This window comes from Acartia tonsa, chromosome 13 (genome assembly GCF_053477335.1).
Source record: "Acartia tonsa isolate MP-2025a chromosome 13, ASM5347733v1, whole genome shotgun sequence".
Lineage (NCBI taxonomy): Eukaryota > Metazoa > Arthropoda > Copepoda > Calanoida > Acartiidae > Acartia > Acartia tonsa.
In genome coordinates this window covers 20,947,656-20,963,756 of record NC_137272.1, presented here as the reverse complement: position 1 = coordinate 20,963,756, position 16,101 = coordinate 20,947,656, and the positions used below count along the sequence as shown (strand labels likewise).

At 38.9% G+C, this 16,101-nt stretch overlaps 38 non-coding genes across 38 annotated transcripts; 7 read left to right on the top strand and 31 right to left on the bottom strand.

Annotated features, from left to right (window-relative positions):
• The first annotated feature begins 138 nt into the window (after positions 1 to 138).
• TRNAW-CCA (transfer RNA tryptophan (anticodon CCA)) lies at positions 139 to 210 on the top strand. Its single transcript has one exon. It is a non-coding gene; the product is annotated as a tRNA-Trp (tRNA).
• Positions 211 to 928: 718 nt separating this feature from the next.
• Positions 929 to 1,047, bottom strand: LOC145305019 (5S ribosomal RNA). Its single transcript, XR_013874454.1, has one exon. It is a non-coding gene; the product is annotated as a 5S ribosomal RNA (ribosomal RNA).
• A 66-nt stretch (positions 1,048 to 1,113) lies between these two features.
• Positions 1,114 to 1,232, bottom strand: LOC145304827 (5S ribosomal RNA). The gene has a single exon (XR_013874269.1). It is a non-coding gene; the product is annotated as a 5S ribosomal RNA (ribosomal RNA).
• A 259-nt stretch (positions 1,233 to 1,491) lies between these two features.
• On the top strand, positions 1,492 to 1,563 carry TRNAW-CCA (transfer RNA tryptophan (anticodon CCA)). The gene has a single exon. It is a non-coding gene; the product is annotated as a tRNA-Trp (tRNA).
• A 718-nt stretch (positions 1,564 to 2,281) lies between these two features.
• Positions 2,282 to 2,399, bottom strand: LOC145305049 (5S ribosomal RNA). Its single transcript, XR_013874484.1, has one exon. It is a non-coding gene; the product is annotated as a 5S ribosomal RNA (ribosomal RNA).
• Positions 2,400 to 2,465: 66 nt separating this feature from the next.
• LOC145305097 (5S ribosomal RNA) lies at positions 2,466 to 2,584 on the bottom strand. The gene has a single exon (XR_013874522.1). It is a non-coding gene; the product is annotated as a 5S ribosomal RNA (ribosomal RNA).
• A 499-nt stretch (positions 2,585 to 3,083) lies between these two features.
• Positions 3,084 to 3,202, bottom strand: LOC145304908 (5S ribosomal RNA). Its single transcript, XR_013874347.1, has one exon. It is a non-coding gene; the product is annotated as a 5S ribosomal RNA (ribosomal RNA).
• Positions 3,203 to 3,268: 66 nt separating this feature from the next.
• LOC145305096 (5S ribosomal RNA) lies at positions 3,269 to 3,387 on the bottom strand. The gene has a single exon (XR_013874521.1). It is a non-coding gene; the product is annotated as a 5S ribosomal RNA (ribosomal RNA).
• Positions 3,388 to 3,581: 194 nt separating this feature from the next.
• LOC145305011 (5S ribosomal RNA) lies at positions 3,582 to 3,700 on the bottom strand. The gene has a single exon (XR_013874447.1). It is a non-coding gene; the product is annotated as a 5S ribosomal RNA (ribosomal RNA).
• Positions 3,701 to 4,199: 499 nt separating this feature from the next.
• Positions 4,200 to 4,318, bottom strand: LOC145304907 (5S ribosomal RNA). The gene has a single exon (XR_013874346.1). It is a non-coding gene; the product is annotated as a 5S ribosomal RNA (ribosomal RNA).
• A 66-nt stretch (positions 4,319 to 4,384) lies between these two features.
• On the bottom strand, positions 4,385 to 4,503 carry LOC145304886 (5S ribosomal RNA). The gene has a single exon (XR_013874327.1). It is a non-coding gene; the product is annotated as a 5S ribosomal RNA (ribosomal RNA).
• A 259-nt stretch (positions 4,504 to 4,762) lies between these two features.
• TRNAW-CCA (transfer RNA tryptophan (anticodon CCA)) lies at positions 4,763 to 4,834 on the top strand. The gene has a single exon. It is a non-coding gene; the product is annotated as a tRNA-Trp (tRNA).
• A 718-nt stretch (positions 4,835 to 5,552) lies between these two features.
• LOC145305018 (5S ribosomal RNA) lies at positions 5,553 to 5,671 on the bottom strand. The gene has a single exon (XR_013874453.1). It is a non-coding gene; the product is annotated as a 5S ribosomal RNA (ribosomal RNA).
• Positions 5,672 to 5,737: 66 nt separating this feature from the next.
• LOC145304816 (5S ribosomal RNA) lies at positions 5,738 to 5,856 on the bottom strand. The gene has a single exon (XR_013874258.1). It is a non-coding gene; the product is annotated as a 5S ribosomal RNA (ribosomal RNA).
• Positions 5,857 to 6,115: 259 nt separating this feature from the next.
• Positions 6,116 to 6,187, top strand: TRNAW-CCA (transfer RNA tryptophan (anticodon CCA)). The gene has a single exon. It is a non-coding gene; the product is annotated as a tRNA-Trp (tRNA).
• Positions 6,188 to 6,905: 718 nt separating this feature from the next.
• LOC145305048 (5S ribosomal RNA) lies at positions 6,906 to 7,023 on the bottom strand. Its single transcript, XR_013874483.1, has one exon. It is a non-coding gene; the product is annotated as a 5S ribosomal RNA (ribosomal RNA).
• Positions 7,024 to 7,089: 66 nt separating this feature from the next.
• On the bottom strand, positions 7,090 to 7,208 carry LOC145305095 (5S ribosomal RNA). The gene has a single exon (XR_013874520.1). It is a non-coding gene; the product is annotated as a 5S ribosomal RNA (ribosomal RNA).
• Positions 7,209 to 7,707: 499 nt separating this feature from the next.
• On the bottom strand, positions 7,708 to 7,826 carry LOC145304906 (5S ribosomal RNA). The gene has a single exon (XR_013874345.1). It is a non-coding gene; the product is annotated as a 5S ribosomal RNA (ribosomal RNA).
• Positions 7,827 to 7,892: 66 nt separating this feature from the next.
• LOC145305093 (5S ribosomal RNA) lies at positions 7,893 to 8,011 on the bottom strand. The gene has a single exon (XR_013874519.1). It is a non-coding gene; the product is annotated as a 5S ribosomal RNA (ribosomal RNA).
• A 194-nt stretch (positions 8,012 to 8,205) lies between these two features.
• LOC145305092 (5S ribosomal RNA) lies at positions 8,206 to 8,324 on the bottom strand. Its single transcript, XR_013874518.1, has one exon. It is a non-coding gene; the product is annotated as a 5S ribosomal RNA (ribosomal RNA).
• Positions 8,325 to 8,823: 499 nt separating this feature from the next.
• LOC145304905 (5S ribosomal RNA) lies at positions 8,824 to 8,942 on the bottom strand. Its single transcript, XR_013874344.1, has one exon. It is a non-coding gene; the product is annotated as a 5S ribosomal RNA (ribosomal RNA).
• Positions 8,943 to 9,008: 66 nt separating this feature from the next.
• On the bottom strand, positions 9,009 to 9,127 carry LOC145304884 (5S ribosomal RNA). Its single transcript, XR_013874325.1, has one exon. It is a non-coding gene; the product is annotated as a 5S ribosomal RNA (ribosomal RNA).
• A 259-nt stretch (positions 9,128 to 9,386) lies between these two features.
• TRNAW-CCA (transfer RNA tryptophan (anticodon CCA)) lies at positions 9,387 to 9,458 on the top strand. Its single transcript has one exon. It is a non-coding gene; the product is annotated as a tRNA-Trp (tRNA).
• A 718-nt stretch (positions 9,459 to 10,176) lies between these two features.
• On the bottom strand, positions 10,177 to 10,295 carry LOC145305017 (5S ribosomal RNA). The gene has a single exon (XR_013874452.1). It is a non-coding gene; the product is annotated as a 5S ribosomal RNA (ribosomal RNA).
• A 66-nt stretch (positions 10,296 to 10,361) lies between these two features.
• On the bottom strand, positions 10,362 to 10,480 carry LOC145304804 (5S ribosomal RNA). Its single transcript, XR_013874247.1, has one exon. It is a non-coding gene; the product is annotated as a 5S ribosomal RNA (ribosomal RNA).
• Positions 10,481 to 10,739: 259 nt separating this feature from the next.
• TRNAW-CCA (transfer RNA tryptophan (anticodon CCA)) lies at positions 10,740 to 10,811 on the top strand. The gene has a single exon. It is a non-coding gene; the product is annotated as a tRNA-Trp (tRNA).
• Positions 10,812 to 11,529: 718 nt separating this feature from the next.
• Positions 11,530 to 11,648, bottom strand: LOC145304904 (5S ribosomal RNA). Its single transcript, XR_013874343.1, has one exon. It is a non-coding gene; the product is annotated as a 5S ribosomal RNA (ribosomal RNA).
• Positions 11,649 to 11,714: 66 nt separating this feature from the next.
• Positions 11,715 to 11,833, bottom strand: LOC145305090 (5S ribosomal RNA). The gene has a single exon (XR_013874516.1). It is a non-coding gene; the product is annotated as a 5S ribosomal RNA (ribosomal RNA).
• A 499-nt stretch (positions 11,834 to 12,332) lies between these two features.
• LOC145304903 (5S ribosomal RNA) lies at positions 12,333 to 12,451 on the bottom strand. Its single transcript, XR_013874342.1, has one exon. It is a non-coding gene; the product is annotated as a 5S ribosomal RNA (ribosomal RNA).
• A 66-nt stretch (positions 12,452 to 12,517) lies between these two features.
• On the bottom strand, positions 12,518 to 12,636 carry LOC145305008 (5S ribosomal RNA). The gene has a single exon (XR_013874444.1). It is a non-coding gene; the product is annotated as a 5S ribosomal RNA (ribosomal RNA).
• A 194-nt stretch (positions 12,637 to 12,830) lies between these two features.
• LOC145305089 (5S ribosomal RNA) lies at positions 12,831 to 12,949 on the bottom strand. Its single transcript, XR_013874515.1, has one exon. It is a non-coding gene; the product is annotated as a 5S ribosomal RNA (ribosomal RNA).
• A 499-nt stretch (positions 12,950 to 13,448) lies between these two features.
• LOC145304902 (5S ribosomal RNA) lies at positions 13,449 to 13,567 on the bottom strand. The gene has a single exon (XR_013874341.1). It is a non-coding gene; the product is annotated as a 5S ribosomal RNA (ribosomal RNA).
• A 66-nt stretch (positions 13,568 to 13,633) lies between these two features.
• On the bottom strand, positions 13,634 to 13,752 carry LOC145305088 (5S ribosomal RNA). Its single transcript, XR_013874514.1, has one exon. It is a non-coding gene; the product is annotated as a 5S ribosomal RNA (ribosomal RNA).
• A 499-nt stretch (positions 13,753 to 14,251) lies between these two features.
• On the bottom strand, positions 14,252 to 14,370 carry LOC145304901 (5S ribosomal RNA). The gene has a single exon (XR_013874340.1). It is a non-coding gene; the product is annotated as a 5S ribosomal RNA (ribosomal RNA).
• A 66-nt stretch (positions 14,371 to 14,436) lies between these two features.
• On the bottom strand, positions 14,437 to 14,555 carry LOC145304883 (5S ribosomal RNA). Its single transcript, XR_013874324.1, has one exon. It is a non-coding gene; the product is annotated as a 5S ribosomal RNA (ribosomal RNA).
• Positions 14,556 to 14,814: 259 nt separating this feature from the next.
• On the top strand, positions 14,815 to 14,886 carry TRNAW-CCA (transfer RNA tryptophan (anticodon CCA)). Its single transcript has one exon. It is a non-coding gene; the product is annotated as a tRNA-Trp (tRNA).
• Positions 14,887 to 15,604: 718 nt separating this feature from the next.
• LOC145305015 (5S ribosomal RNA) lies at positions 15,605 to 15,723 on the bottom strand. Its single transcript, XR_013874451.1, has one exon. It is a non-coding gene; the product is annotated as a 5S ribosomal RNA (ribosomal RNA).
• A 66-nt stretch (positions 15,724 to 15,789) lies between these two features.
• LOC145304793 (5S ribosomal RNA) lies at positions 15,790 to 15,908 on the bottom strand. The gene has a single exon (XR_013874235.1). It is a non-coding gene; the product is annotated as a 5S ribosomal RNA (ribosomal RNA).
• Between the last annotated feature and the right edge of the window lie 193 nt (positions 15,909 to 16,101).

Sequence of the window (16,101 nt, the reverse complement as noted above, 5' to 3'; positions counted from 1 at the left end):
CCACGTGACAGGCGGAGATCCTCACCACTAGACTATCGAGGATGTAGGACTTGAGGAACACAGTTGTCTAACTTATTGTCCTAAAATTGTGTTTCCCCATTGTAAGACAAAGGTTAGGCATAATCTAGAACAGCACTTGACTCTGTGGCGCAACGGTAGCGCGTCTGACTCCAGATCAGAAGGCTGCGTGTTCAAATCACGTCAGGGTCAGCTTGCTTTTACATTTTCTATGATTAAAAAATCATTTAGCAGTGATTGTAGCACTTCTTTTGATGGGCAGATCATGGACATACTCACTTATCGCAGCTAGCTCCTCTTGGCGTGATCACTTGTCCAATTTCATGAAGGAATAGTTATTTCTCGCATCGTATTATAAACGGCTTTCCGCGGATATAGAAAGTACAAATATAAGATTAAAACTGGTTTTAATCTTATGATTGTACATTTCTATATTCGTAGAAAGCTGGATATAATACGATGCTAGACATAGTTTTTTGCGTATGGATGAGAACTGGTTCCTATCCACCGGATTCGAATGAATACGAGAATAATTTTTAAAGTTTTCTGTTGTGTTAATTTAGAGAACGACATCCAGGTGTTAAATATTGAACTACAAACAATACAAATTATTATCAACCCTTATATAATTTTATTTAGTTGTTGCAGTTGTATTGTGTGACAATGGAGAAGTAATAAGGGCTTTCTTTAGCCCTAAAAGACAATTTCTATGTAAACGTTGGTTCACTATACACACCTGTTGGTGAAGTGAATCAAGCAAAGTAAGCTTGGTCAGTTTAGCCAATCATATACCGCATTTGTAGCCATCCTGTTGATAAGCAATTTGGCAGCTTGATTGGCCACAAGTGGGAATACAAAAATATAAGGCATTTGGTTGGAATAAATGGGTTTATAGTGATGGAAAATTGTAAGCTTACAACACCAAGTATTCCCAGGTGGTCACCCATCCAAGTACTAACTTGGCCCAATGTTGCTTAACTTCAGTGATCAGACAAGAACTGGTGCTTTCAACATGGTATGGCCGTAGACATGAATTGGCAAACTTATTTTCTAAAAAAATTGCCTAAGGTTTAGGCTAAGATTTGCAAAATTGTATGCCTACGACACCAAGTATTCCCAGGCGGTCACCCATCCAAGTACTAACTTGGCCCAATGTTGCTTAACTTCAGTGATCAGATGAGAACTGGTGCTTTCAACATGGTATGGCCGTAGACATGAACTGGCAAACCTTTTTTCTATCAAATTGTGTGAAGTTTAGGCTAAGATTGGTGAAGAATCAAACCGAACCTTCTGCTAAAATTTAAACTCCCCGACCGGGAATCGAACCCAGGCCTTCCACGTGACAGGCGGAGATCCTCACCACTAGACTATCGAGGATGTAGGACTTGAGGAACACAGTTGTCTATCTTATTGTCCTAAAATTGTGTTTCCCCATTGTAAGACAAAGGTTAGGCATAATCTAGAACAGCACTTGACTCTGTGGCGCAACGGTAGCGCGTCTGACTCCAGATCAGAAGGCTGCATGTTCAAATCACGTCAGGGTCAGCTTGCTTTTACATTTTCTATGATTAAAAAATCATTTAGCAGTGATTGTAGCACTTCTTTTGATGGGCAGATCATGGACATACTCACTTATCGCAGCTAGCTCCTCTTGGCGTGATCACTTGTCCAATTTCATGAAGGAATAGTTATTTCTCGCATCGTATTATAAACGGCTTTCCACGGATATAGAAAGTACAAATATAAGATTAAAACTGGTTTTAATCTTATGATTGTACATTTCTATATTCATAGAAAGCTGGATATAATACGATGCTAGACATAGTTTTTTGCGTATGGATGAGAACCGGTTCCTATCCACCGGATTCGAATGAATACGAGAATAATTTTTAAAGTTTTCTGTTGTGTTAATTTAGAGAACGACATCCAGGTGTTAAATATTGAACTACAAACAATACAAATTATTATCAACCCTTATATAATTTTATTTAGTTGTTGCAGTTGTATTGTGTGACAATGGAGAAGTAATAAGGGCTTTCTTTAGCCCTAAAAGACAATTTCTATGTAAACGTTGGTTCACTATACACACCTGTTAGTGAAGTGAATCAAGCAAAGTAAGCTTGGTCAGTTTAGACAATCATATACCGCATTTGTAGCCATCCTGTTGATAAGCAATTTGGCAGCTTGATTGGCCACAAGTGGGAATACAAAAATATAAGGCATTTGGTTGGAATAAATGGGTTTATAGTGATGGAAAATTGTAAGCTTACAACACCAAGTATTCCCAGGTGGTCACCCATCCAAGTACTAACTTGGCCCAATGTTGCTTAACTTCAGTGATCAGACGAGAACTGGTGCTTTCAACATGGTATGCCGTAGACATGAATTGGCAAACTTATTTTCTAAAAAAATTGCCTAAGGTTTAGGCTAAGATTTGCAAAATTGTATGCCTACGACACCAAGTATTCCCAGGCGGTCACCCATCCAAGTACTAACTTGGCCCAATGTTGCTTAACTTCAGTGATCAGACGAGAACTGGTGCTTTCAACATGGTATGGCCGTAGACATGAACTGGCAAACCTTTTTTCTATCAAATTGTGTGAAGTTTAGGCTAAGATTGGTGAAGAATCAAACCGTATGGATGAGAACCAGTTCCTATCCACCGGATTCGAATGAATACGAGAATAATTTTTAAAGTTTTCTGTTGTGTTAATTTAGAGAACGACATCCAGGTGTTAAATATTGAACTACAAACAATACAAATTATTATCAACCCTTATATAATTTTATTTAGTTGTTGCAGTTGTATTGTGTGACAATGGAGAAGTAATAAGGGCTTTCTTTAGCCCTAAAAGACAATTTCTATGTAAACGTTGGTTCACTATACACACCTGTTAGTGAAGTGAATCAAGCAAAGTAAGCTTGGTCAGTTTAGACAATCATATACCGCATTTGTAGCCATCCTGTTGATAAGCAATTTGGCAGCTTGATTGGCCACAAGTGGGAATACAAAAATATAAGGCATTTGGTTGGAATAAATGGGTTTATAGTGATGGAAAATTGTAAGCTTACAACACCAAGTATTCCCAGGTGGTCACCCATCCAAGTACTAACTTGGCCCAATGTTGCTTAACTTCAGTGATCAGACGAGAACTGGTGCTTTCAACATGGTATGGCCGTAGACATGAATTGGCAAACTTATTTTCTAAAAAAATTGCCTAAGGTTTAGGCTAAGATTTGCAAAATTGTATGCCTACGACACCAAGTATTCCCAGGCGGTCACCCATCCAAGTACTAACTTGGCCCAATGTTGCTTAACTTCAGTGATCAGACGAGAACTGGTGCTTTCAACATGGTATGGCCGTAGACATGAACTGGCAAACCTTTTTTCTATCAAATTGTGCGAAGTTTAGGCTAAGATTGGTGAAGAATCAAACCGAACCTTCTGCTAAAATTTAAACTCCCCGACCGGGAATCGACCGGGTATGGCCGTAGACATGAATTGGCAAACTTATTTTCTAAAAAAATTGCCTAAGGTTTAGGCTAAGATTTGCAAAATTGTATGCCTACGACACCAAGTATTCCCAGGCGGTCACCCATCCAAGTACTAACTTGGCGCAATGTTGCTTAACTTCAGTGATCAGACGAGAACTGGTGCTTTCAACATGGTATGGCCGTAGACATGAACTGGCAAACCTTTTTTCTATCAAATTGTGTGAAGTTTAGGCTAAGATTGGTGAAGAATCAAACCGTATGGATGAGAACTGGTTCCTATCCACCGGATTCGAATGAATACGAGAATAATTTTTAAAGTTTTCTGTTGTGTTAATTTAGAGAACGACATCCAGGTGTTAAATATTGAACTACAAACAATACAAATTATTATCAACCCTTATATAATTTTATTTAGTTGTTGCAGTTGTATTGTGTGACAATGGAGAAGTAATAAGGGCTTTCTTTAGCCCTAAAAGACAATTTCTATGTAAACGTTGGTTCACTATACACACCTGTTGGTGAAGTGAATCAAGCAAAGTAAGCTTGGTCAGTTTAGCCAATCATATACCGCATTTGTAGCCATCCTGTTGATAAGCAATTTGGCAGCTTGATTGGCCACAAGTGGGAATACAAAAATATAAGGCATTTGGTTGGAATAAATGGGTTTATAGTGATGGAAAATTGTAAGCTTACAACACCAAGTATTCCCAGGTGGTCACCCATCCAAGTACTAACTTGGCCCAATGTTGCTTAACTTCAGTGATCAGACGAGAACTGGTGCTTTCAACATGGTATGGCCGTAGACATGAATTGGCAAACTTATTTTCTAAAAAAATTGCCTAAGGTTTAGGCTAAGATTTGCAAAATTGTATGCCTACGACACCAAGTATTCCCAGGCAGTCACCCATCCAAGTACTAACTTGGCCCAATGTTGCTTAACTTCAGTGATCAGACGAGAACTGGTGCTTTCAACATGGTATGGCCGTAGACATGAACTGGCAAACCTTTTTTCTATCAAATTGTGCGAAGTTTAGGCTAAGATTGGTGAAGAATCAAACCGAACCTTCTGCTAAAATTTAAACTCCCCGACCGGGAATCGAACCCGGGCCTTCCACGTGACAGGCGGAGATCCTCACCACTAGACTATCGAGGATGTAGGACTTGAGGAACACAGTTGTCTAACTTATTGTCCTAAAATTGTGTTTCCCCATTGTAAGACAAAGGTTAGGCATAATCTAGAACAGCACTTGACTCTGTGGCGCAACGGTAGCGCGTCTGACTCCAGATCAGAAGGCTGCGTGTTCAAATCACGTCAGGGTCAGCTTGCTTTTACATTTTCTATGATTAAAAAATCATTTAGCAGTGATTGTAGCACTTCTTTTGATGGGCAGATCATGGACATACTCACTTATCGCAGCTAGCTCCTCTTGGCGTGATCACTTGTCCAATTTCATGAAGGAATAGTTATTTCTCGCATCGTATTATAAACGGCTTTCCGCGGATATAGAAAGTACAAATATAAGATTAAAACTGGTTTTAATCTTATGATTGTACATTTCTATATTCGTAGAAAGCTGGATATAATACGATGCTAGACATAGTTTTTTGCGTATGGATGAGAACTGGTTCCTATCCACCGGATTCGAATGAATACGAGAATAATTTTTAAAGTTTTCTGTTGTGTTAATTTAGAGAACGACATCCAGGTGTTAAATATTGAACTACAAACAATACAAATTATTATCAACCCTTATATAATTTTATTTAGTTGTTGCAGTTGTATTGTGTGACAATGGAGAAGTAATAAGGGCTTTCTTTAGCCCTAAAAGACAATTTCTATGTAAACGTTGGTTCACTATACACACCTGTTGGTGAAGTGAATCAAGCAAAGTAAGCTTGGTCAGTTTAGCCAATCATATACCGCATTTGTAGCCATCCTGTTGATAAGCAATTTGGCAGCTTGATTGGCCACAAGTGGGAATACAAAAATATAAGGCATTTGGTTGGAATAAATGGGTTTATAGTGATGGAAAATTGTAAGCTTACAACACCAAGTATTCCCAGGTGGTCACCCATCCAAGTACTAACTTGGCCCAATGTTGCTTAACTTCAGTGATCAGACAAGAACTGGTGCTTTCAACATGGTATGGCCGTAGACATGAATTGGCAAACTTATTTTCTAAAAAAATTGCCTAAGGTTTAGGCTAAGATTTGCAAAATTGTATGCCTACGACACCAAGTATTCCCAGGCGGTCACCCATCCAAGTACTAACTTGGCCCAATGTTGCTTAACTTCAGTGATCAGATGAGAACTGGTGCTTTCAACATGGTATGGCCGTAGACATGAACTGGCAAACCTTTTTTCTATCAAATTGTGTGAAGTTTAGGCTAAGATTGGTGAAGAATCAAACCGAACCTTCTGCTAAAATTTAAACTCCCCGACCGGGAATCGAACCCAGGCCTTCCACGTGACAGGCGGAGATCCTCACCACTAGACTATCGAGGATGTAGGACTTGAGGAACACAGTTGTCTATCTTATTGTCCTAAAATTGTGTTTCCCCATTGTAAGACAAAGGTTAGGCATAATCTAGAACAGCACTTGACTCTGTGGCGCAACGGTAGCGCGTCTGACTCCAGATCAGAAGGCTGCGTGTTCAAATCACGTCAGGGTCAGCTTGCTTTTACATTTTCTATGATTAAAAAATCATTTAGCAGTGATTGTAGCACTTCTTTTGATGGGCAGATCATGGACATACTCACTTATCGCAGCTAGCTCCTCTTGGCGTGATCACTTGTCCAATTTCATGAAGGAATAGTTATTTCTCGCATCGTATTATAAACGGCTTTCCACGGATATAGAAAGTACAAATATAAGATTAAAACTGGTTTTAATCTTATGATTGTACATTTCTATATTCATAGAAAGCTGGATATAATACGATGCTAGACATAGTTTTTTGCGTATGGATGAGAACCGGTTCCTATCCACCGGATTCGAATGAATACGAGAATAATTTTTAAAGTTTTCTGTTGTGTTAATTTAGAGAACGACATCCAGGTGTTAAATATTGAACTACAAACAATACAAATTATTATCAACCCTTATATAATTTTATTTAGTTGTTGCAGTTGTATTGTGTGACAATGGAGAAGTAATAAGGGCTTTCTTTAGCCCTAAAAGACAATTTCTATGTAAACGTTGGTTCACTATACACACCTGTTAGTGAAGTGAATCAAGCAAAGTAAGCTTGGTCAGTTTAGACAATCATATACCGCATTTGTAGCCATCCTGTTGATAAGCAATTTGGCAGCTTGATTGGCCACAAGTGGGAATACAAAAATATAAGGCATTTGGTTGGAATAAATGGGTTTATAGTGATGGAAAATTGTAAGCTTACAACACCAAGTATTCCCAGGTGGTCACCCATCCAAGTACTAACTTGGCCCAATGTTGCTTAACTTCAGTGATCAGACGAGAACTGGTGCTTTCAACATGGTATGCCGTAGACATGAATTGGCAAACTTATTTTCTAAAAAAATTGCCTAAGGTTTAGGCTAAGATTTGCAAAATTGTATGCCTACGACACCAAGTATTCCCAGGCGGTCACCCATCCAAGTACTAACTTGGCCCAATGTTGCTTAACTTCAGTGATCAGACGAGAACTGGTGCTTTCAACATGGTATGGCCGTAGACATGAACTGGCAAACCTTTTTTCTATCAAATTGTGTGAAGTTTAGGCTAAGATTGGTGAAGAATCAAACCGTATGGATGAGAACCAGTTCCTATCCACCGGATTCGAATGAATACGAGAATAATTTTTAAAGTTTTCTGTTGTGTTAATTTAGAGAACGACATCCAGGTGTTAAATATTGAACTACAAACAATACAAATTATTATCAACCCTTATATAATTTTATTTAGTTGTTGCAGTTGTATTGTGTGACAATGGAGAAGTAATAAGGGCTTTCTTTAGCCCTAAAAGACAATTTCTATGTAAACGTTGGTTCACTATACACACCTGTTAGTGAAGTGAATCAAGCAAAGTAAGCTTGGTCAGTTTAGACAATCATATACCGCATTTGTAGCCATCCTGTTGATAAGCAATTTGGCAGCTTGATTGGCCACAAGTGGGAATACAAAAATATAAGGCATTTGGTTGGAATAAATGGGTTTATAGTGATGGAAAATTGTAAGCTTACAACACCAAGTATTCCCAGGTGGTCACCCATCCAAGTACTAACTTGGCCCAATGTTGCTTAACTTCAGTGATCAGACGAGAACTGGTGCTTTCAACATGGTATGGCCGTAGACATGAATTGGCAAACTTATTTTCTAAAAAAATTGCCTAAGGTTTAGGCTAAGATTTGCAAAATTGTATGCCTACGACACCAAGTATTCCCAGGCGGTCACCCATCCAAGTACTAACTTGGCCCAATGTTGCTTAACTTCAGTGATCAGACGAGAACTGGTGCTTTCAACATGGTATGGCCGTAGACATGAACTGGCAAACCTTTTTTCTATCAAATTGTGCGAAGTTTAGGCTAAGATTGGTGAAGAATCAAACCGAACCTTCTGCTAAAATTTAAACTCCCCGACCGGGAATCGACCGGGTATGGCCGTAGACATGAATTGGCAAACTTATTTTCTAAAAAAATTGCCTAAGGTTTAGGCTAAGATTTGCAAAATTGTATGCCTACGACACCAAGTATTCCCAGGCGGTCACCCATCCAAGTACTAACTTGGCCCAATGTTGCTTAACTTCAGTGATCAGACGAGAACTGGTGCTTTCAACATGGTATGGCCGTAGACATGAACTGGCAAACCTTTTTTCTATCAAATTGTGTGAAGTTTAGGCTAAGATTGGTGAAGAATCAAACCGTATGGATGAGAACTGGTTCCTATCCACCGGATTCGAATGAATACGAGAATAATTTTTAAAGTTTTCTGTTGTGTTAATTTAGAGAACGACATCCAGGTGTTAAATATTGAACTACAAACAATACAAATTATTATCAACCCTTATATAATTTTATTTAGTTGTTGCAGTTGTATTGTGTGACAATGGAGAAGTAATAAGGGCTTTCTTTAGCCCTAAAAGACAATTTCTATGTAAACGTTGGTTCACTATACACACCTGTTGGTGAAGTGAATCAAGCAAAGTAAGCTTGGTCAGTTTAGCCAATCATATACCGCATTTGTAGCCATCCTGTTGATAAGCAATTTGGCAGCTTGATTGGCCACAAGTGGGAATACAAAAATATAAGGCATTTGGTTGGAATAAATGGGTTTATAGTGATGGAAAATTGTAAGCTTACAACACCAAGTATTCCCAGGTGGTCACCCATCCAAGTACTAACTTGGCCCAATGTTGCTTAACTTCAGTGATCAGACGAGAACTGGTGCTTTCAACATGGTATGGCCGTAGACATGAATTGGCAAACTTATTTTCTAAAAAAATTGCCTAAGGTTTAGGCTAAGATTTGCAAAATTGTATGCCTACGACACCAAGTATTCCCAGGCAGTCACCCATCCAAGTACTAACTTGGCCCAATGTTGCTTAACTTCAGTGATCAGACGAGAACTGGTGCTTTCAACATGGTATGGCCGTAGACATGAACTGGCAAACCTTTTTTCTATCAAATTGTGCGAAGTTTAGGCTAAGATTGGTGAAGAATCAAACCGAACCTTCTGCTAAAATTTAAACTCCCCGACCGGGAATCGAACCCGGGCCTTCCACGTGACAGGCGGAGATCCTCACCACTAGACTATCGAGGATGTAGGACTTGAGGAACACAGTTGTCTAACTTATTGTCCTAAAATTGTGTTTCCCCATTGTAAGACAAAGGTTAGGCATAATCTAGAACAGCACTTGACTCTGTGGCGCAACGGTAGCGCGTCTGACTCCAGATCAGAAGGCTGCGTGTTCAAATCACGTCAGGGTCAGCTTGCTTTTACATTTTCTATGATTAAAAAATCATTTAGCAGTGATTGTAGCACTTCTTTTGATGGGCAGATCATGGACATACTCACTTATCGCAGCTAGCTCCTCTTGGCGTGATCACTTGTCCAATTTCATGAAGGAATAGTTATTTCTCGCATCGTATTATAAACGGCTTTCCGCGGATATAGAAAGTACAAATATAAGATTAAAACTGGTTTTAATCTTATGATTGTACATTTCTATATTCGTAGAAAGCTGGATATAATACGATGCTAGACATAGTTTTTTGCGTATGGATGAGAACTGGTTCCTATCCACCGGATTCGAATGAATACGAGAATAATTTTTAAAGTTTTCTGTTGTGTTAATTTAGAGAACGACATCCAGGTGTTAAATATTGAACTACAAACAATACAAATTATTATCAACCCTTATATAATTTTATTTAGTTGTTGCAGTTGTATTGTGTGACAATGGAGAAGTAATAAGGGCTTTCTTTAGCCCTAAAAGACAATTTCTATGTAAACGTTGGTTCACTATACACACCTGTTGGTGAAGTGAATCAAGCAAAGTAAGCTTGGTCAGTTTAGCCAATCATATACCGCATTTGTAGCCATCCTGTTGATAAGCAATTTGGCAGCTTGATTGGCCACAAGTGGGAATACAAAAATATAAGGCATTTGGTTGGAATAAATGGGTTTATAGTGATGGAAAATTGTAAGCTTACAACACCAAGTATTCCCAGGTGGTCACCCATCCAAGTACTAACTTGGCCCAATGTTGCTTAACTTCAGTGATCAGACAAGAACTGGTGCTTTCAACATGGTATGGCCGTAGACATGAATTGGCAAACTTATTTTCTAAAAAAATTGCCTAAGGTTTAGGCTAAGATTTGCAAAATTGTATGCCTACGACACCAAGTATTCCCAGGCGGTCACCCATCCAAGTACTAACTTGGCCCAATGTTGCTTAACTTCAGTGATCAGATGAGAACTGGTGCTTTCAACATGGTATGGCCGTAGACATGAACTGGCAAACCTTTTTTCTATCAAATTGTGTGAAGTTTAGGCTAAGATTGGTGAAGAATCAAACCGAACCTTCTGCTAAAATTTAAACTCCCCGACCGGGAATCGAACCCGGGCCTTCCACGTGACAGGCGGAGATCCTCACCACTAGACTATCGAGGATGTAGGACTTGAGGAACACAGTTGTCTATCTTATTGTCCTAAAATTGTGTTTCCCCATTGTAAGACAAAGGTTAGGCATAATCTAGAACAGCACTTGACTCTGTGGCGCAACGGTAGCGCGTCTGACTCCAGATCAGAAGGCTGCGTGTTCAAATCACGTCAGGGTCAGCTTGCTTTTACATTTTCTATGATTAAAAAATCATTTAGCAGTGATTGTAGCACTTCTTTTGATGGGCAGATCATGGACATACTCACTTATCGCAGCTAGCTCCTCTTGGCGTGATCACTTGTCCAATTTCATGAAGGAATAGTTATTTCTCGCATCGTATTATAAACGGCTTTCCACGGATATAGAAAGTACAAATATAAGATTAAAACTGGTTTTAATCTTATGATTGTACATTTCTATATTCGTAGAAAGCTGGATATAATACGATGCTAGACATAGTTTTTTGCGTATGGATGAGAACCGGTTCCTATCCACCGGATTCGAATGAATACGAGAATAATTTTTAAAGTTTTCTGTTGTGTTAATTTAGAGAACGACATCCAGGTGTTAAATATTGAACTACAAACAATACAAATTATTATCAACCCTTATATAATTTTATTTAGTTGTTGCAGTTGTATTGTGTGACAATGGAGAAGTAATAAGGGCTTTCTTTAGCCCTAAAAGACAATTTCTATGTAAACGTTGGTTCACTATACACACCTGTTAGTGAAGTGAATCAAGCAAAGTAAGCTTGGTCAGTTTAGACAATCATATACCGCATTTGTAGCCATCCTGTTGATAAGCAATTTGGCAGCTTGATTGGCCACAAGTGGGAATACAAAAATATAAGGCATTTGGTTGGAATAAATGGGTTTATAGTGATGGAAAATTGTAAGCTTACAACACCAAGTATTCCCAGGTGGTCACCCATCCAAGTACTAACTTGGCCCAATGTTGCTTAACTTCAGTGATCAGACGAGAACTGGTGCTTTCAACATGGTATGGCCGTAGACATGAATTGGCAAACTTATTTTCTAAAAAAATTGCCTAAGGTTTAGGCTAAGATTTGCAAAATTGTATGCCTACGACACCAAGTATTCCCAGGCGGTCACCCATCCAAGTACTAACTTGGCCCAATGTTGCTTAACTTCAGTGATCAGACGAGAACTGGTGCTTTCAACATGGTATGGCCGTAGACATGAACTGGCAAACCTTTTTTCTATCAAATTGTGTGAAGTTTAGGCTAAGATTGGTGAAGAATCAAACCGTATGGATGAGAACCAGTTCCTATCCACCGGATTCGAATGAATACGAGAATAATTTTTAAAGTTTTCTGTTGTGTTAATTTAGAGAACGACATCCAGGTGTTAAATATTGAACTACAAACAATACAAATTATTATCAACCCTTATATAATTTTATTTAGTTGTTGCAGTTGTATTGTGTGACAATGGAGAAGTAATAAGGGCTTTCTTTAGCCCTAAAAGACAATTTCTATGTAAACGTTGGTTCACTATACACACCTGTTAGTGAAGTGAATCAAGCAAAGTAAGCTTGGTCAGTTTAGACAATCATATACCGCATTTGTAGCCATCCTGTTGATAAGCAATTTGGCAGCTTGATTGGCCACAAGTGGGAATACAAAAATATAAGGCATTTGGTTGGAATAAATGGGTTTATAGTGATGGAAAATTGTAAGCTTACAACACCAAGTATTCCCAGGTGGTCACCCATCCAAGTACTAACTTGGCCCAATGTTGCTTAACTTCAGTGATCAGACGAGAACTGGTGCTTTCAACATGGTATGGCCGTAGACATGAATTGGCAAACTTATTTTCTAAAAAAATTGCCTAAGGTTTAGGCTAAGATTTGCAAAATTGTATGCCTACGACACCAAGTATTCCCAGGCGGTCACCCATCCAAGTACTAACTTGGCCCAATGTTGCTTAACTTCAGTGATCAGACGAGAACTGGTGCTTTCAACATTGTATGGCCGTAGACATGAACTGGCAAACCTTTTTTCTATCAAATTGTGCGAAGTTTAGGCTAAGATTGGTGAAGAATCAAACCGAACCTTCTGCTAAAATTTAAACTCCCCGACCGGGAATCGACCGGGTATGGCCGTAGACATGAATTGGCAAACTTATTTTCTAAAAAAATTGCCTAAGGTTTAGGCTAAGATTTGCAAAATTGTATGCCTACGACACCAAGTATTCCCAGGCGGTCACCCATCCAAGTACTAACTTGGCCCAATGTTGCTTAACTTCAGTGATCAGACGAGAACTGGTGCTTTCAACATGGTATGGCCGTAGACATGAACTGGCAAACCTTTTTTCTATCAAATTGTGTGAAGTTTAGGCTAAGATTGGTGAAGAATCAAACCGTATGGATGAGAACTGGTTCCTATCCACCGGATTCGAATGAATACGAGAATAATTTTTAAAGTTTTCTGTTGTGTTAATTTAGAGAACGACATCCAGGTGTTAAATATTGAACTACAAACAATACAAATTATTATCAACCCTTATATAATTTTATTTAGTTGTTGCAGTTGTATTGTGTGACAATGGAGAAGTAATAAGGGCTTTCTTTAGCCCTAAAAGACAATTTCTATGTAAACGTTGGTTCACTATACACACCTGTTGGTGAAGTGAATCAAGCAAAGTAAGCTTGGTCAGTTTAGCCAATCATATACCGCATTTGTAGCCATCCTGTTGATAAGCAATTTGGCAGCTTGATTGGCCACAAGTGGGAATACAAAAATATAAGGCATTTGGTTGGAATAAATGGGTTTATAGTGATGGAAAATTGTAAGCTTACAACACCAAGTATTCCCAGGTGGTCACCCATCCAAGTACTAACTTGGCCCAATGTTGCTTAACTTCAGTGATCAGACGAGAACTGGTGCTTTCAACATGGTATGGCCGTAGACATGAATTGGCAAACTTATTTTCTAAAAAAATTGCCTAAGGTTTAGGCTAAGATTTGCAAAATTGTATGCCTACGACACCAAGTATTCCCAGGCGGTCACCCATCCAAGTACTAACTTGGCCCAATGTTGCTTAACTTCAGTGATCAGACGAGAACTGGTGCTTTCAACATGGTATGGCCGTAGACATGAACTGGCAAACCTTTTTTCTATCAAATTGTGTGAAGTTTAGGCTAAGATTGGTGAAGAATCAAACCGTATGGATGAGAACCAGTTCCTATCCACCGGATTCGAATGAATACGAGAATAATTTTTAAAGTTTTCTGTTGTGTTAATTTAGAGAACGACATCCAGGTGTTAAATATTGAACTACAAACAATACAAATTATTATCAACCCTTATATAATTTTATTTAGTTGTTGCAGTTGTATTGTGTGACAATGGAGAAGTAATAAGGGCTTTCTTTAGCCCTAAAAGACAATTTCTATGTAAACGTTGGTTCACTATACACACCTGTTGGTGAAGTGAATCAAGCAAAGTAAGCTTGGTCAGTTTAGCCAATCATATACCGCATTTGTAGCCATCCTGTTGATAAGCAATTTGGCAGCTTGATTGGCCACAAGTGGGAATACAAAAATATAAGGCATTTGGTTGGAATAAATGGGTTTATAGTGATGGAAAATTGTAAGCTTACAACACCAAGTATTCCCAGGTGGTCACCCATCCAAGTACTAACTTGGCCCAATGTTGCTTAACTTCAGTGATCAGACGAGAACTGGTGCTTTCAACATGGTATGGCCGTAGACATGAATTGGCAAACTTATTTTCTAAAAAAATTGCCTAAGGTTTAGGCTAAGATTTGCAAAATTGTATGCCTACGACACCAAGTATTCCCAGGCAGTCACCCATCCAAGTACTAACTTGGCCCAATGTTGCTTAACTTCAGTGATCAGACGAGAACTGGTGCTTTCAACATGGTATGGCCGTAGACATGAACTGGCAAACCTTTTTTCTATCAAATTGTGCGAAGTTTAGGCTAAGATTGGTGAAGAATCAAACCGAACCTTCTGCTAAAATTTAAACTCCCCGACCGGGAATCGAACCCGGGCCTTCCACGTGACAGGCGGAGATCCTCACCACTAGACTATCGAGGATGTAGGACTTGAGGAACACAGTTGTCTAACTTATTGTCCTAAAATTGTGTTTCCCCATTGTAAGACAAAGGTTAGGCATAATCTAGAACAGCACTTGACTCTGTGGCGCAACGGTAGCGCGTCTGACTCCAGATCAGAAGGCTGCGTGTTCAAATCACGTCAGGGTCAGCTTGCTTTTACATTTTCTATGATTAAAAAATCATTTAGCAGTGATTGTAGCACTTCTTTTGATGGGCAGATCATGGACATACTCACTTATCGCAGCTAGCTCCTCTTGGCGTGATCACTTGTCCAATTTCATGAAGGAATAGTTATTTCTCGCATCGTATTATAAACGGCTTTCCGCGGATATAGAAAGTACAAATATAAGATTAAAACTGGTTTTAATCTTATGATTGTACATTTCTATATTCGTAGAAAGCTGGATATAATACGATGCTAGACATAGTTTTTTGCGTATGGATGAGAACTGGTTCCTATCCACCGGATTCGAATGAATACGAGAATAATTTTTAAAGTTTTCTGTTGTGTTAATTTAGAGAACGACATCCAGGTGTTAAATATTGAACTACAAACAATACAAATTATTATCAACCCTTATATAATTTTATTTAGTTGTTGCAGTTGTATTGTGTGACAATGGAGAAGTAATAAGGGCTTTCTTTAGCCCTAAAAGACAATTTCTATGTAAACGTTGGTTCACTATACACACCTGTTGGTGAAGTGAATCAAGCAAAGTAAGCTTGGTCAGTTTAGCCAATCATATACCGCATTTGTAGCCATCCTGTTGATAAGCAATTTGGCAGCTTGATTGGCCACAAGTGGGAATACAAAAATATAAGGCATTTGGTTGGAATAAATGGGTTTATAGTGATGGAAAATTGTAAGCTTACAACACCAAGTATTCCCAGGTGGTCACCCATCCAAGTACTAACTTGGCCCAATGTTGCTTAACTTCAGTGATCAGACAAGAACTGGTGCTTTCAACATGGTATGGCCGTAGACATGAATTGGCAAACTTATTTTCTAAAAAAATTGCCTAAGGTTTAGGCTAAGATTTGCAAAATTGTATGCCTACGACACCAAGTATTCCCAGGCGGTCACCCATCCAAGTACTAACTTGGCCCAATGTTGCTTAACTTCAGTGATCAGATGAGAACTGGTGCTTTCAACATGGTATGGCCGTAGACATGAACTGGCAAACCTTTTTTCTATCAAATTGTGTGAAGTTTAGGCTAAGATTGGTGAAGAATCAAACCGAACCTTCTGCTAAAATTTAAACTCCCCGACCGGGAATCGAACCCAGGCCTTCCACGTGACAGGCGGAGATCCTCACCACTAGACTATCGAGGATGTAGGACTTGAGGAACACAGTTGTCTATC